General features: G+C 38.3%; 26 pseudogenes; 25 read left to right on the forward strand and 1 right to left on the reverse strand.

Moving 5' to 3' along the window:
• Positions 1 to 284: 284 nt before the first annotated feature.
• On the forward strand, positions 285 to 403 carry LOC114803125 (uncharacterized; annotated as a pseudogene).
• A 391-nt stretch (positions 404 to 794) lies between these two features.
• On the forward strand, positions 795 to 913 carry LOC114803152 (uncharacterized; annotated as a pseudogene).
• A 390-nt stretch (positions 914 to 1303) lies between these two features.
• LOC114803124 (uncharacterized) lies at positions 1304 to 1422 on the forward strand (annotated as a pseudogene).
• Positions 1423 to 3098: 1676 nt separating this feature from the next.
• LOC114803087 (uncharacterized) lies at positions 3099 to 3217 on the forward strand (annotated as a pseudogene).
• Positions 3218 to 3360: 143 nt separating this feature from the next.
• On the forward strand, positions 3361 to 3479 carry LOC114803082 (uncharacterized; annotated as a pseudogene).
• Positions 3480 to 3829: 350 nt separating this feature from the next.
• On the forward strand, positions 3830 to 3948 carry LOC114803093 (uncharacterized; annotated as a pseudogene).
• Positions 3949 to 4091: 143 nt separating this feature from the next.
• LOC114803108 (uncharacterized) lies at positions 4092 to 4210 on the forward strand (annotated as a pseudogene).
• An 802-nt stretch (positions 4211 to 5012) lies between these two features.
• Positions 5013 to 5131, forward strand: LOC114803158 (uncharacterized; annotated as a pseudogene).
• Positions 5132 to 5520: 389 nt separating this feature from the next.
• LOC114803113 (uncharacterized) lies at positions 5521 to 5639 on the forward strand (annotated as a pseudogene).
• A 196-nt stretch (positions 5640 to 5835) lies between these two features.
• On the forward strand, positions 5836 to 5954 carry LOC114803074 (uncharacterized; annotated as a pseudogene).
• Positions 5955 to 6098: 144 nt separating this feature from the next.
• Positions 6099 to 6217, forward strand: LOC114803048 (uncharacterized; annotated as a pseudogene).
• Positions 6218 to 6870: 653 nt separating this feature from the next.
• On the forward strand, positions 6871 to 6989 carry LOC114803171 (uncharacterized; annotated as a pseudogene).
• Positions 6990 to 7123: 134 nt separating this feature from the next.
• On the forward strand, positions 7124 to 7242 carry LOC114803130 (uncharacterized; annotated as a pseudogene).
• A 136-nt stretch (positions 7243 to 7378) lies between these two features.
• LOC114803116 (uncharacterized) lies at positions 7379 to 7497 on the forward strand (annotated as a pseudogene).
• A 197-nt stretch (positions 7498 to 7694) lies between these two features.
• On the forward strand, positions 7695 to 7813 carry LOC114803079 (uncharacterized; annotated as a pseudogene).
• A 144-nt stretch (positions 7814 to 7957) lies between these two features.
• On the forward strand, positions 7958 to 8076 carry LOC114803054 (uncharacterized; annotated as a pseudogene).
• A 653-nt stretch (positions 8077 to 8729) lies between these two features.
• Positions 8730 to 8848, forward strand: LOC114803174 (uncharacterized; annotated as a pseudogene).
• A 133-nt stretch (positions 8849 to 8981) lies between these two features.
• Positions 8982 to 9100, forward strand: LOC114803134 (uncharacterized; annotated as a pseudogene).
• A 136-nt stretch (positions 9101 to 9236) lies between these two features.
• Positions 9237 to 9355, forward strand: LOC114803120 (uncharacterized; annotated as a pseudogene).
• A 198-nt stretch (positions 9356 to 9553) lies between these two features.
• LOC114803128 (uncharacterized) lies at positions 9554 to 9671 on the forward strand (annotated as a pseudogene).
• A 144-nt stretch (positions 9672 to 9815) lies between these two features.
• LOC114803058 (uncharacterized) lies at positions 9816 to 9934 on the forward strand (annotated as a pseudogene).
• Positions 9935 to 10587: 653 nt separating this feature from the next.
• LOC114803146 (uncharacterized) lies at positions 10588 to 10706 on the forward strand (annotated as a pseudogene).
• Positions 10707 to 10839: 133 nt separating this feature from the next.
• Positions 10840 to 10958, forward strand: LOC114803105 (uncharacterized; annotated as a pseudogene).
• A 141-nt stretch (positions 10959 to 11099) lies between these two features.
• On the forward strand, positions 11100 to 11218 carry LOC114803098 (uncharacterized; annotated as a pseudogene).
• Positions 11219 to 11361: 143 nt separating this feature from the next.
• On the forward strand, positions 11362 to 11480 carry LOC114803061 (uncharacterized; annotated as a pseudogene).
• Positions 11481 to 13614: 2134 nt separating this feature from the next.
• LOC114782833 (speckle-type POZ protein-like) lies at positions 13615 to 15878 on the reverse strand (annotated as a pseudogene).
• Between the last annotated feature and the right edge of the window lie 488 nt (positions 15879 to 16366).

The raw sequence follows: 16366 nt of genomic DNA on the forward strand, positions 1-16366 counted from the left end.
CCAAGATTTTCAAGCAGAGTTTGCTCACGGCCATATTAGCCAATGAACAGACAATCTCGTTTGATCTCAGAAGCTAAGAAGGCTTGGGCCTGGTTAGTACTTGGATGAGAGACTGCCTGGGAATACCACATGCGGAAAGCTTTAACTATTGAAGAACTTTTTAAAATGAAGTTATTTACATTACTTTTTCAGATTTTGTCGAAGTAAGTTAAGATTTATTTTCACTCTTTGTAATGTTTTGAAAACCCCTTTTGTTTAAAGTCCACGATTTTCAAGCCAAGTTTGCTTATGGCCATACCAGCCAAAGAACGCCCGATCTCATCAGATCTCAGAAGCTATGAAGGCTTGGGCCTGGTTAGTAGTTGGATGGGAGACTGCCTGGAAATACCATGTGCTTTAAATATTGAAAAACTTTTTAAAATGAAGTTATTTACATCGTTTTGTTAGCTTTTTTCAAAGTAAGTTAAGAGGTATTTTAACTCTTTGTAATGTTTCGACAGCCCCTTTTGTTTAATGTCCAAGATTTTCAAGCAGAAATTGCTCAAGTACATATCAGCCAAAGAACGCCCAATCTTATCTGATCCCGCAAGCTAAGAATGCTTGGGCCTGGTTAGTACTTGGATGGGAGACTGCCTAAGAATATCAGGTGCTTTAATTGTCGAAAAACTTTTTAAAATGAAGTTATTTACATCGTTTTGTTAGCTTTTTTCAGAGTAAGTTAAGAGGTATTTTCACTCTTTGTAATGTTTTGAAAGCCCCTTTTTTTTAAAGTCCACAATTTTCAAGCCAAGTTTGCTCACGGCCATACCAGCCAAAGAACGCCCGATCTCGTCTTATCTCGGAAGCTAAGAAGGCTTGGGCCTGGTTAGTACTTGGATGGAAGACTGCCTGGGAATACCAGATGCTTTAATTGTTGAAAAAGTTTTAAAAGAAAGTTATCTACATCGCTTTATTAGCTTTTTTTAAAAGTAAGTTAAGAAGTTTTTTCACTCTTTGTAATGTTTTGATAGCCCCTTTTGTTTAAAGTCCAAGATTTTCAAGCAGAAATTGCTCAAGGATATACCAGCAAAAGAACGCCCAATCTTGTCTGATTCCGGAAGCTAAGAAGGCTTGGGCCTGGTTAGTACTTGGATGGGAGACTGCCTGATAATACCAGGTGCTTTAGTTATTGAAAACCTTTTTAAAATGAAGTTATTTACATGGCAGTGTTAGCTTTTTTTAAAGTAAGTTGAGGCAATTTTTATCCTTTATACTGTTTTGAAAGCCCCTTTTGTTTAAAGTCCACAATTTTCAAGCCAAGTTTGCTCACGGCCATACCAGCCAAAGAACGCCCAATCTCGTCTTATCTCGGAAGCTAAGAAGGCTTGGGCCTGGTTAGTACTTGGATGGGAGACTGCCTGAGAATACCAGGTGCTTTAATTGTTGAAAAAGTTTTAAAAATAAATTTATTTACATCGCTTTATTAGCTTTTTTCAAAGTAAGTTAAGAGGTTTTTTCTGTCTTTGTAATGTTTTGAAAGCCCCTTTTGTTTAAAGTCCAAGATTTACAAGAAGAGTTTGCTCACGGCCATACCAGCCAAGGAACGGCCAATCTCGTTTGATCTCAGAAGCTAAGAAGGCTTGGGCCTGGTTAGTACTTGGATGGTAGACTGCCTGGGAATACCACGTGCTTTAATTATTGAAAAACCTTTTAAAATGAAGTTATTTACATCGCTTTGTTAGCTTTTTTCAAAGTAAGTTAAGAGGTATTTTCACTCTTTGTATTGTTTTGATAGCCCCTTTTGTTTAAAGTCCAAGATTTTCAAGCAGAAATTGCTCAAGTATATACCAGCAAAAGAACGCCCAATCTTGTCTGATTCCGGAAGCTAAGAAGGCTTGGGCCTGGTTAGTACTTGGATGGGAGACTGCCTGATAATACCAGGTGCTTTAGTTATTGAAAACCTTTTTAAAATGAAGTTATTTACATGGCAGTGTTAGCTTTTTTTAAAGTAAGTTGAGGCAATTTTTATCCTTTATACTGTTTTGAAAGCCCCTTTTGTTTAAAGTCCAAGATTTACAAGAAGAGTTTGCTCACGGCCATACCAGCCAAGGAACGGCCAATCTCGTTTGATCTCAGTAGCTAAGAAGGCTTGGGCCTGGTTAGTACTTAAATGAGAGCCTGCCTGGTAATACCACATGCGGAAAGCTTTAAATATTGAAGAATTTTTTAAAATGAAGTTATTTACATCACTTTTTCAAATTTTGTCGAAGTAAGTTAAGATTTATTTTCACTCTTTGTAATATTTTGAAAGCCCCTTTTGTTTAAAGTCCACGGTTTTCAAGCCAAGTTTGCTCATGGCCATTCCAGCCAAAGAACGCCCGATCTCATCAGATCTCAGAAGGCTCTCATGAAGGCTTGGGCCTGGTTAGTAGTTGGATGGGAGACTGCCTGGAAATACCACGTGCTTTAATTATTGAAAAACCTTTTAAAATGATGTTATTTACATCGCTTTGTTAGCTTTTTTTCAAAGTAAGTTAAGAGGTATTTTCACTCTTTGTAATGTTTTGATAGCCCCTTTTGTTTAAAGTCCAAGATTTTCAAGCAGAAATTGCTCAAGGACATACCAGCAAAAGAACGCCCAATCTTGTCTGATCCCGGAAGCTATGAGAACTTGGGCCTGGTTAGTACTTGTTTGGGAGACTGCCTGGAAATACCAGGGGCTTTAATTATTGAAAAACTTTTTTAAATGAAGTTATTTACATTGCTTTGTCAGCTTTTTTCAAAGTGAGTTAAGAGTTTTTTTCTGTCTTTGTAATGTTTTGAAAGCCTCGTTTGTTTAAAGTCCAAGATTTTCAAGCAGAGTTTGCTCACGGCCATATTAGCCAATGAACAGCCAATCTCGTTTGATCTCAGAAGCTAAGAAGGCTTGGGCCTGGTTAGTACTTGGATGGGAGACTGCCTGGAAATACCAAGTGCTTTATTTATTGAAAAACTTTTAAAATGAAGTTATTTACATCGCATTGTTAGGTTTTTTCAAAGTAGGTTACAAGTTATTTTCACTCTTTGTAATGTTTTGAAAGCCCCTTTTGTTTAAAGTCCACGATTTTCAAGAAGAGTTTGCTCACGGCCATATTAGCCAATAAACAGCCAATCTCGTTTGATCTCGGAAGCTAAGAAGGCTTGGGCCTGGTTAGTACTTGAATGAGAGACTGCCTGGGAATACCAGGTGCTGTAAGCTTTAACTATTGAAAAACTTTTTTAAATGAAGTTTTTTACATTTCTTTGTTAGCTTTTTTCAAAGTAAGTTAAGAGGTATTTTCACTCTTTGTAACGTTTTGAAAGCACCTTTGGTTTAAAGTCCAAGATTTTCAAGACAAGTTTGCTCACGGCCATACCAGCCAAAGGACACCCGATCTCATCTGATCTTGGAAGTTAAGAAGGCTTGGGCCTGGTTAGTACTTGGATGAGAGACTGCCTGGGAATACGAGGTGCGGAAAGCTTTAACTATTGAAAAACTTTTTAAAATTAAGTTATTTACATCACTTTGTTAGATTTTTTCAAAGTGAATTAAAAGGTATTTTCACTCTTTATAATGTTTTGAAAGCCCCTTTTGTTTAAAGTCCACGATTTTCAAGCCAAGTTTAAAGCTAAGAAAGCTTGGGCCTGGTTAGTACTTGGATGGGAGACTGCCTGGGAATACCAGGTGCTTTAATTATTGAAAAACTTTTTAAAATGAAGTTATTTACATCGCTTTGTTAGCTTTTTCAGAGTAAGTTAAGAGGTTTTTTCACTCTTTGTAATGTTTTGAAAGCCCCTTTTGTTTAAAGTCCAAGGTTTTCAAGAAGAGTTTGCTCACGGCCATATTAGCCAATAAACAGCCAATCTCGTTTGATCTCGGAAGCTAAAAAGGCTTGGGCCTGGTTAGTACTTGAATGAGAGACTGCCTGGGAATACCAGGTGCTGTAAGCTTTAACTATTGAAAAACTTTTTTAAATGAAGTTTTTTACATTTCTTTGTTAGCTTTTTTCAAAGTAAGTTAAGAGGTATTTTCACTCTTTGTAAGGTTTTGAAAGCCCCTTTTGTTTAAAGTCCAGGATTTTCAAGCCAAGCTTGCTCACGGCCATACCAGCCAAAGAACGCCTGATCTCGTCTGAGCTCGGAAGCTAAGAAGGCTTGGGCCTGGTTAGTACCTGGATGGCAGACTGCCTGGAAATACCAGGTGCTTTAATTATTAAAAAAAACTTTTTAAAATTAAGTTATTTACATCGCTTTGTTAGGTTTTTTCAAAGTGAGTTAAGAGGTATTTTCACTCTATGTAATGTTTTGAAAGCCCCTTTTGTTTAACGTCCAAGATTTTCAACACAAGTTTGCTCACGGCCAACTCTTAATAAAAACCTAACAAGAAATGAAGTTATTTACATCGCTTTGTTAGGTTTTTTCAAAGTGAGTTAAGAGTTTTTTTCAGTCTTTGTAATGTTTTGAAAGCCCCTTTTGTTTAAAGTCCAAGTTTTTGAAGCCAAGCTTGCTCACAGCCTTACCAGCCAAAGAAAACCCAATCTCGTCTGCTCTCGGAAGATAAGAAGGCTTGGGCCTGGTTAATACTTGGATGGGAGACTGCCTAAGAATACCAGGTGCTTTAATTATAGAAAAACTTTTTAAAGTGAAGTTTTTACATTATTTTTTTAGCTTTTTTCAAAGTAAGTTAAGTGATATTTTCACTCTTTGTAATGTTTTGAAAGCCCCTTTTGTTTAAAGTCCAAGTTTTTCAAGACGAGTTTGCTCACGGCCATACCAGCCAAAGAACACATGATCTTGTCTGATCTCGGAAGTTAGGAAGGCTTGGGCCTTGTTAGTACTTGGATGAGAGACTGCCTGGGAATATCAGGTGCTTTAATTATTGAGAAACATTTAAAAATAAAGTTATTTACATCGCTTTGTTAGCTTTTTTCAAAGTGAGTTAAGAGGTAATTTAACCCTTTATAATGTTTTGAAACCCTTCTTTGTTTAAAGTCCAAAATTTTCAAGCCAAGTTTGCTTACGGCCATACCAGCCAAAGAACGCCCAATCTTGTCTGATCTCGGAAGCTAAGAAGGCTTAGGCCTGGATAGTACTTGGATGAGAGACTGCCTAGGAATACCAGGTGCTCTAATTATTGAAAAACTTTTTAAAAAGAAGTTATTTACATCGCTCTCTTTATCTTTTTTCGAAGTTAAGATGTATTTTCACTTTATGTAATGTTTTTAAAAGCCCCCTTTTGTTTAAATTTCAAGATTTCCAAGCCAAGTTTACTCACGGCCATACCAGCCAAGGAACGGCCAATTTCGTCTGATCTCAGAAGCTAAGAAGGCTTGGGCCTGGTAGTACTTGGATGGGAAACTGCCTGGGAATACCAGGTGCTTTAAGTATTGATAAACTTTTTAAAAGTAAGTTATTTACAAAACTTTGTTAGCTTTTTTCAAAGTAAGTTAAGAGGTATTTTCACTCTATGTAATGTTTTGAAAGCCCCTTTTGTTTAAATTTCAAGATTTTCAAGCAGAGTTTGCTCACAGCCAAACCAGCCAAAGAACACCCAATTTCATCTGATCTCGGAAGCTAGGAAGGCTTGGGCCTGGTTAGTACTTGGATGAGAGACTGCCTGGGAATACCAGGTGCTTTAAGCTTTAACTATTGAAAAACTTTTAAAATGATGATTATTACATCACTTTGTTAGCTTTTTTCAAAGTAAGTTAAGAGGTATTTTCACTCATTGTAATGTTTTGAATGCCCCTTTTGTTTAAAGTCCAAGTTTTTTAAGTCAAGTTTACTCACGGCCATACCAGCCAAAGAATGCCCGATCTCGTCTGACCTCGGAAGTTTGCTCACGGCCATACCAGCCAAGGAACAGCCAATCTCGTTTGATCTCGGAAGCTTAGAAGGCTTGGGCCTGGTTAGTACTTGGATGGGAGACTTCCTGGGAATACCAGGTGCTGTAACCTTTAACAATTGAAAAACTTTTTAAAATGAATTTTTTTTACATAACTTTGTTAGCTTTTTTCAAAGTAGGTTAAGAGGTATTTTCACTCTTTGTAATGTTTTGAAAGCTCCTTTTGTTTAAAGTCCATGATTATCAAGCAGAAATTGCTCACGGCCATACCAGCCAAAGAACTCCTGATCTCGTCTGATCTCTGAAGCTTAGAAGGCTTGGGCCTGGTTAGTACTTTGATGGTAGACTGCCTGGGAATACCAGGTGCTGTAAGCTTTAACTATTGAAAAACTTTTTTAAATGAAGTTATTTTCATAGCTTTGTTAGCTTTTTTCAAAGTAAGTTGAGAAGTTTTTACACTCTATGTAATGTTTTGAAAGCCCCTTTTGTTTAAAGTCCAAGATTTTCAATACAAGTTTGCACACGGCCATACCAGCCAATGAACAGCCAATCTCGTTTAATCTCGGAAGCTAAGAAGGCTTGGGCCTTGTTAGTACTTGGATGAGAGACTCCCTTGGAATACCAGGTGCTTTAATTATAGAAAAACTTTTTAAAATGAAGTTATTTACATTGCTTGGTTAGGTTTTTTCAAAGTAAGTTTAGAGTTATTTTCACCCTTTATAATGTTTTGAAAGCCCCTTTTGTTTAAAGTCCAAGTTTTTCAAGCAGAGTTTGCTCACGGCCATACCAGCCAAAGAACACATGATCTTGTCTGATCTCGGAAGTTAGGAAGGCTTGGGCCTTGTTAGTACTTGGATGAGAGACTGCCTGGGAATATCAGGTGCTTTAATTATTGAGAAACATTTAAAAATAAAGTTATTTACATCGCTTTGTTAGCTTTTTTCAAAGTGAGTTAAGAGGTAATTTAACCCTTTATAATGTTTTGAAACCCTTCTTTGTTTAAAGTCCAAAATTTTCAAGCCAAGTTTGCTTACGGCCATACCAGCCAAAGAACGCCCAATCTTGTCTGATCTCGGAAGCTAAGAAGGCTTAGGCCTGGATAGTACTTGGATGAGAGACTGCCTAGGAATACCAGGTGCTCTAATTATTGAAAAACTTTTTAAAAAGAAGTTATTTACATCGCTCTCTTTATCTTTTTTTCGAAGTTAAGATGTATTTTCACTTTATGTAATGTTTTAAAAGCCCCTTTTGTTTAAATTTCAAGATTTCCAAGCCAAGTTTACTCACGGCCATACCAGCCAAGGAACGGCCAATTTCGTCTGATCTCAGAAGCTAAGAAGGCTTGGGCCTGGTTAGTACTTGGATGGGAAACTGCCTGGGAATACCAGGTGCTTTAAGTATTGATAAACTTTTTAAAAGTAAGTTATTTACAAAACTTTGTTAGCTTTTTTCAAAGTAAGTTAAGAGGTATTTTCACTCTATGTAATGTTTTGAAAGCCCCTTTTGTTTAAATTTCAAGATTTTCAAGCAGAGTTTGCTCACAGCCAAACCAGCCAAAGAACACCCAATTTCATCTGATCTCGGAAGCTAGGAAGGCTTGGGCCTGGTTAGTACTTGGATGAGAGACTGCCTGGGAATACCAGGTGCTTTAAGCTTTAACTATTGAAAAACTTTTTAAAATGATGATTATTACATCACTTTGTTAGCTTTTTTCAAAGTAAGTTAAGAGGTATTTTCACTCATTGTAATGTTTTGAATGCCCCTTTTGTTTAAAGTCCAAGTTTTTTAAGTCAAGTTTACTCACGGCCATACCAGCCAAAGAATGCCCGATCTCGTCTGACCTCGGAAGTTTGCTCACGGCCATACCAGCCAAGGAACAGCCAATCTCGTTTGATCTCGGAAGCTTAGAAGGCTTGGGCCTGGTTAGTACTTGGATGGGAGACTTCCTGGGAATACCAGGTGCTGTAACCTTTAACAATTGAAAAACTTTTTAAAATGAATTTTTTTTACATAACTTTGTTAGCTTTTTTCAAAGTAGGTTAAGAGGTATTTTCACTCTTTGTAATGTTTTGAAAGCTCCTTTTGTTTAAAGTCCATGATTATCAAGCAGAAATTGCTCACGGCCATACCAGCCAAAGAACTCCTGATCTCGTCTGATCTCTGAAGCTTAGAAGGCTTGGGCCTGGTTAGTACTTTGATGGTAGACTGCCTGGGAATACCAGGTGCTGTAAGCTTTAACTATTGAAAAACTTTTTTAAATGAAGTTATTTTCATAGCTTTGTTAGCTTTTTTCAAAGTAAGTTGAGAAGTTTTTACACTCTATGTAATGTTTTGAAAGCCCCTTTTGTTTAAAGTCCAAGATTTTCAATACAAGTTTGCACACGGCCATACCAGCCAATGAACAGCCAATCTCGTTTAATCTCGGAAGCTAAGAAGGCTTGGGCCTTGTTAGTACTTGGATGAGAGACTCCCTTGGAATACCAGGTGCTTTAATTATAGAAAAACTTTTTAAAATGAAGTTATTTACATTGCTTGGTTAGGTTTTTTCAAAGTAAGTTTAGAGTTATTTTCACCCTTTATAATGTTTTGAAAGCCCCTTTTGTTTAAAGTCCAAGTTTTTCAAGCAGAGTTTGCTCACGGCCATACCAGCCAAAGAACACATGATCTTGTCTGATCTCGGAAGTTAGGAAGGCTTGGGCCTTGTTAGTACTTGGATGAGAGACTGCCTGGGAATATCAGGTGCTTTAATTATTGAGAAACATTTAAAAATAAAGTTATTTACATCGCTTTGTTAGCTTTTTTCAAAGTGAGTTAAGAGGTAATTTAACCCTTTATAATGTTTTGAAACCCTTCTTTGTTTAAAGTCCAAAATTTTCAAGCCAAGTTTGCTTACGGCCATACCAGCCAAAGAACGCCCAATCTTGTCTGATCTCGGAAGCTAAGAAGGCTTAGGCCTGGATAGTACTTGGATGAGAGACTGCCTAGGAATACCAGGTGCTCTAATTATTGAAAAACTTTTTAAAAAGAAGTTATTTACATCGCTCTCTTTATCTTTTTTCGAAGTTAAGATGTATTTTCACTTTATGTAATGTTTTAAAAGCCCCTTTTGTTTAAATTTCAAGATTTCCAAGCCAAGTTTACTCACGGCCATACCAGCCAAGGAACGGCCAATTTCGTCTGATCTCAGAAGCTAAGAAGGCTTGGGCCTGGTTAGTACTTGGATGGGAAACTGCCTGGGAATACCAGGTGCTTTAAGTATTGATAAACTTTTTAAAAGTAAGTTATTTACAAAACTTTGTTAGCTTTTTTCAAAGTAAGTTAAGAGGTATTTTCACTCTATGTAATGTTTTGAAAGCCCCTTTTGTTTAAATTTCAAGATTTTCAAGCAGAGTTTGCTCACAGCCAAACCAGCCAAAGAACACCCAATTTCATCTGATCTCGGAAGCTAGGAAGGCTTGGGCCTGGTTAGTACTTGGATGAGAGACTGCCTGGGAATACCAGGTGCTTTAAGCTTTAACTATTGAAAAACTTTTTAAAATGATGATTATTACATCACTTTGTTAGCTTTTTTTCAAAGTAAGTTAAGAGGTATTTTCACTCATTGTAATGTTTTGAATGCCCCTTTTGTTTAAAGTCCAAGTTTTTTAAGTCAAGTTTACTCACGGCCATACCAGCCAAAGAATGCCCGATCTCGTCTGACCTCGGAAGTTTGCTCACGGCCATACCAGCCAAGGAACAGCCAATCTCGTTTGATCTCGGAAGCTTAGAAGGCTGGGCCTGGTTAGTACTTGGATGGGAGACTTCCTGGGAATACCAGGTGCTGTAACCTTTAACAATTGAAAAACTTTTTAAAATGAATTTTTTTTACATAACTTTGTTAGCTTTTTTCAAAGTAGGTTAAGAGGTATTTTCACTCTTTGTAATGTTTTGAAAGCTCCTTTTGTTTAAAGTCCATGATTATCAAGCAGAAATTGCTCACGGCCATACCAGCCAAAGAACTCCTGATCTCGTCTGATCTCTGAAGCTTAGAAGGCTTGGGCCTGGTTAGTACTTTGATGGTAGACTGCCTGGGAATACCAGGTGCTGTAAGCTTTAACTATTGAAAAACTTTTTTAAATGAAGTTATTTTCATAGCTTTGTTAGCTTTTTTCAAAGTAAGTTGAGAAGTTTTTACACTCTATGTAATGTTTTGAAAGCCCCTTTTGTTTAAAGTCCAAGATTTTCAATACAAGTTTGCACACGGCCATACCAGCCAATGAACAGCCAATCTCGTTTAATCTCGGAAGCTAAGAAGGCTTGGGCCTTGTTAGTACTTGGATGAGAGACTCCCTTGGAATACCAGGTGCTTTAATTATAGAAAAACTTTTTAAAATGAAGTTATTTACATTGCTTGGTTAGGTTTTTTCAAAGTAAGTTTAGAGTTATTTTCACCCTTTATAATGTTTTGAAAGCCCCTTTTGTTTAAAGTCCAAGTTTTTCAAGCAGAGTTTGCTCACGGCCATACCAGCCAAAGAACACATGATCTTGTCTGATCTCGGAAGTTAGGAAGGCTTGGGCCTTGTTAGTACTTGGATGAGAGACTGCCTGGGAATATCAGGTGCTTTAATTATTGAGAAACATTTAAAAATAAAGTTATTTACATCGCTTTGTTAGCTTTTTTCAAAGTGAGTTAAGAGGTAATTTAACCCTTTATAATGTTTTGAAACCCTTCTTTGTTTAAAGTCCAAGATTTTCAAGCCAAGTTTGCTTACGGCCATACCAGCCAAAGAACGCCCAATCTTGTCTGATCTCGGAAGCTAAGAAGGCTTAGGCCTGGATAGTACTTGGATGAGAGACTGCCTGGGAATACCAGGTGCCCTAATTATTGAAAAACTTTTTAAAAAGAAGTTATTTACATCGCTCTCTTTATCTTTTTTCGAAGTTAAGATGTATTTTCACTTTATGTAATGTTTTAAAAGCCCCCTTTGTTTAAATTCCAAGATTTCCAAGCCAAGTTTACTCACGGCCATACCAGCCAAGGAACGGCCAATTTCGTCTGATCTCAGAAGCTAAGAAGGCTTGGGCCTGGTTAGTACTTGGATGGGAAACTGCCTGGGAATACCAGGTGCTGTAAGGTTTTACTATTGAAAAACTTTTAAAATGAAGTTATTTACAGAGCATTGTTACCTTTTTCAAAGTAAGTTAAGAGGTATTTTCACTCTTTGTAATGTTTTGAATGCCCCTTTTGTTTAAAGTCCAGGATTTTCAAGCAGAGTTTCCTCAAGGCCAAACCAGCCAAAGAACGCCCGATCTCGTCTGATCTCGGAAGCTAAGAAGGCTTGGGCCTGGTTAGTACTTTGATGGTAGACTGCCTGGGAATACCAGTTGCTGTAAGCTTTAACTATTGAAAAACTTTTTTAAATGAAGTTTTTTACATCGCTTTGTTAGCTTTTTTCAAAGTAAGTTAAGAGGTATTTTCACTCTTTGTTATGTTTTTAAAGCCCCTTTTGTTTAAAGTCCAAGATTGTCAAGCAGAGTTTCCTCACGGCCATACCAGCCAAAGAACGCCCGATCTCGTCTGATCTCGGAAGCTAAGAAGGCTTGGGCCTGGTTAGTACTTGGATGGGGGACTGCCTGGGAATACCAGGTGCTTTAACTATTGAAAAACTTTTTTTAAATGAAGTTATTTACATCGCTTTGTTAGCTTTAGTTAGTTAAGGGGTATTTTCACTCTTTGATACATTTTCCCGCCTTTTTTCTTTATCTAGAAAGCCACAGTAGCTGCTTCAGACAATCACGGTGCAACAGTTGATCTTTATATCGACCAGACAGATCGTGTTTACTGACACCAGTCACATGGTAAACCAATGTAGCAGCCAATGAGACTTACTTCACAGGTGAGGGTGTGAGTGTGTCATAAATTTTGACTTCAATTTGTCAAATTTAAGCCGTAGGCGTGTGGCGATTGCCAGAACTCAAATTACAAACATACACGCTGTTGCCAAATGAAGTTCACGAAAATGCCGGAGACCTGGAAGGGGCGGAAACATCCGGCATTTAAGCGCTGTCTGGATTGGCCACCGGTGTTGAGCACAGCTGCAGTCAATCCTGACAGACATATACAAAAGTGCAACCATAGGTGATCATAGTGTATCACGTAGAGCATAAAAAGATATACAACAATGCAATAAGACACTAAATATAATTTTGGAGTTCTTGTAGAAGCAATGTGTCATTTTGCCACATGGTGCACACAACAAAACATGTCCTCACCCATTCTGAGCAGTGGCCAGAATTAAAACTTTTTTGGCATCATTATACATCACAATAATTAAAAGGTAAATAAAATATTTTGACCTTTTCTCTGTCTTTCTTGTGTCATTATCATCCAGATATTGAAATATTTGGTCAGAACCAGATATGTGGGAGATGTTATGTTTAAATCCCAGTAAGTGGTACCCTGTATGACATTGTGGTCACCCAAGTGTCTTATGATGTCAACTTTTACCCCAAAAATACCTGATGTTCAAGACAGTTCTGAGAGAATGAATCACACAGTCCAGAAAAAGGGAATAAAACGTTTTTATTTACATTAATGTAAATTTACATTTAAGCATACTGTAATAAAGCAACATTTAAAACAGGGTATGTTCAAGTGTATTGTAATGGTGTGTATGTAGTAGTAAAATAAATTAATTAATAAAATGAAATGGTAGAGTGGTTAGTAAGAAGGAGAGCAGGATCTGATGTCCTGTGGGGTAAAGACTTGCCACGGTGTCGCCCCGGACCAACGTCTTGGCCACTCCACCACCCCCCACTCTGGGGACAAAGATTTGTCTGTTTTTTTACGCAACACCATGGTCAGTCTAGTGTGATACTGGAAGTTTGTGTGTTCAGGATAAGTGTGTTAAAATGCTGTATGTGTAAATTATAAAATAAATGACAAAATATTGCACAAACTAAAATAATAAAATACATAAATAAAAAAATCAACACAAATAATCAAACAAACACATAAATAAACAAAGAGACAAACTAACAGTACATTAATGAATTATTAGACAGACACATAGACAGATAGTGGTGGAGTGGTTAGTAAGAAGGAGAGCAGGATTTGATCTCCTGTGTGGTAAAGACTTGCCACGGTGTCGCCCCGGACCAACGTCTTGGCCACTCCACCACCCCCCACTCTGGGGACAAAGTTTTGTCTGTTTTTTTATATGCAACACCGTGGCCAGTCTAGTGTGATACTGGATGTTTGTGTCTTCAAGATAGGTGTGTTAAATTAAAATGGTGCATGTGTGTGTAATTACTAAATACATTTAAATATAATGTATGAAGTAAAAAATAAACAAAGAAATGAACTGTTGATCTTTCTGGTACCTTTGGTCTTTGGATCAGTGTTTTCCTGTGTGGGAACAAACGGATTCTTAACAAAAAATAGGTTTCTGTCCGGCCTAAAAATAATGTGTTTAAATGACTTATAGCTAATAAAGCACAATGGTTTCTTACTCCATTTCCCCAAACAAATGCATATTAATCGAATAGCTGTCGGCATAGAATTAGCAGAAAAGCATAACTTCTTACCTGGTTTGTCAGGTACTATAAGATTCAGTCCATCTGGTGTGGGGTGTCCTGGTCCTAAAATACACAAATGTACATTTGACTACAATAAATCTCTACTCTACTAAACAGAAAACCATAAGATATACTTTAACTTATCATCTAAAACCTTACAGCATGTACAATTTCTACAAATAAGCACATTAAGAAACATTAAGAAATTAAAGAAGTTAAAAAAGCCTCTGGCGTTTAGCTGGTGGTTCGCTGGCCTCAGCCAGGGAACTATACAAATCCACTAGAAGGTTTGGATGCTCTTGCTTCAGGATCATCCACCCGTTGGTCTTCATAACCGCATTAGCATTACTACAACAAAAGACGTAAATAAGAAATTTAGATTTGGATGAATAATTATTCTATTAGAGTACACACTGTGGAGATTTGAGATCAGGATGTAGATGGAATTGTCATTTACAAGTTGATGAAGGTGAGTATTCCCATGCAGCGTCTTGTTTCAAGTGCCGGGCTCAGTAGAGGTCGCCCAGAATCAGGTTCTCTGCAGCACTGGCAATGTTGAGTCTGCTGCAAAGTGCGTCCTCGCAGATGAGCTTTAGACGATCCAGGCAGTACTGAGGGGAAGAAAGAGAGAGAGTTAAAACATAGTGCTATAACCTGGAGATGTGCTCTGTGTGCGCTGATAGTGAGGGGTTAAGAGTGAGTCTGAGAAAGTTATAGTAACCAATAATAGAAACCATCAACTCTTTGTGTGAAGATGAATGTGTGCATGAGCTACCATGTCTGCTGCAGCTATGAGCTTTGAGGCCATCTGGTGAACGTTGGGAGATGTTCCGGTGTAGAGGAATCTGATCATCTCCTCCAAGATGTCGGCGTCCATATCCTTGATGTCCACTCGGCCCTAGAGGTGAGAGCAGAAGTTAAAACTGTAAGCGAAAAAGTGGTGTTTAGACTGATCAGCTGAGATATATGGGAAAGACGATTGACTCACCGTTTGGTTCTCTTTTGTGTCATGCATAAACATGCTATGAAAGACAGGGCAGCGGGCTGATATGAGACACAGAAGGAGAGGTGACAGTATTAGATCCATTTCTGCCTAGAAGTATACTAATGTTTGATATTCTAGCAAATACACTGTGTGTTTTTCTTCTATTAATATATTTGCACGTGGCGACTGTGTTACCTGCTAGGATGGCTTTGTGGGCCTTAAACTCTTGACCAGCCACAGACAGGATGCAGTCAGAATGCAACGATGTGTCCCACAGCTCTCGAAGCTCCTCAGCCATGTCGGGGTCCGGCTTCTTCACCTGTGGCGTGGAGGCGTCCGGATCAATCTCCACTGTAAACTGCAACAATCCAACTCAGCAGTTAGTACAGTCCAGCTACAGAAACTGACACTTAAACACACACAAGCTGAGGATATAATAAAAATGTCTGCATTTGGATGAATACAAACTACACAAAATCCCGCTGATGTTCTAGAAAGCCACAGTAGCTGCTTCAGACAATCACGGTGCAACAACTTTACATCGACCAGACAGATCATGTTTACTGACACCAGTCACATGGGAAACCAATGTGGCAGCCAATGAGACTTACTTCACAGGTGAGGGTGAGCGTGTCATCCTTTAAGAACCCCAAGTCGTCATCCAGGATGTCACTCCTGTGTACGAAGTCTGGGAATCCTAGCTTGTCGTTCTCATACATCCTGGTGTCGTACTGATTTACTGTAACACAGCAACACACAGACAGGTCATCTCAGCGCTGCAGTCCAGCATTAAAATAATATACAATCATCTGTGTTTACAGATCATTTTATCAGAAAATAGTTTAGACAATATACAAGCTGAACTTACCTAAGGAAAATTCCTCCTGTCCCTCCTGTTTACAACTAACCCGCACACCTCTGTCTGGGGCACTGACCAGAACGAGATAGAATGACAGGTAGCTCTCATAGTCAGGCTCCACGCCGTTGGGGAACAACTGCAGACACCTGAGAATGCAGAGAGGAAGGAAGGAGTGAGAAAATGATCAGCTCCTAGAAAAACGATTCCTGGGTCAAATGAAGAACTAAGAACAACACCTACCATTGCAGATCTCCATTGGGGTTGGAAATGGTGTAGCTGATGAAGGGGACACCATTTACATCGTCAGCAAAGCTGAAGCTGCTGATGGTCCAGACGTATGAATATTTGTCCACTTGGTGCTGAGAGGGCAAATCATATATTTTGTCATTCATTTGCTAATTTATTTAACAAACATGCAGCAGATCTCATCACAGTTCATTGCAACAACAGAGAGGGAGTGAGCAATGCATTCTAAAATATAGACAATTATGTATTTGCCTCACAGATGTGCACATACCTGAGTGTGGTCATAGCTGATGGCCATTTTGAGGATCTAACGAATCCTTCAGCGGTCCCTCTCAGTCGTCTCTCCCTCGCTGGAATCTCTCTCTGTAGATTCTCTCTCAGGTCTCTCCCTCGCTGGAATCTCGCTCTGTAGAATCTGTCACAGGAATCGCTGTTCAGGAATCTCTGAAAAATGCTCTCTGATCAATAATGATCTGCAGTGATGGAGAAAATGACATTGACAAAACACACCCATAGAAATACAGGCTGTGATGGTGTAACTTGAGGGGACAGCTATCCTACTGAAAACATCTATTCGCTGTATCTACCCATGTTTGTGCATTTTTTACACACTCTACAGAGATTTGAAACGTGAACGTGATGAAACAAAGTAAATCAGGAGAGCAGAAGTCCGGGTTTTGACCACAATAAACATTCGTCTTATTCACGCTAGCCAGCCTGCTAATGTTAACACCATCTCAAATTTTGTTGGTACTCAACAAAAGTGCTGCCGCTCAGTGTTGTCTCTTGTTGAAACTGAGCAAAACTAACAATGATTTGTGTTTATAAAACGCGGCTACTATGACAACGACTCTATGTCCTTTACAACAAAACCATT

This window comes from Denticeps clupeoides, chromosome 1 (assembly GCF_900700375.1).
Source record: "Denticeps clupeoides chromosome 1, fDenClu1.1, whole genome shotgun sequence".
NCBI lineage: Eukaryota > Metazoa > Chordata > Actinopteri > Clupeiformes > Denticipitidae > Denticeps > Denticeps clupeoides.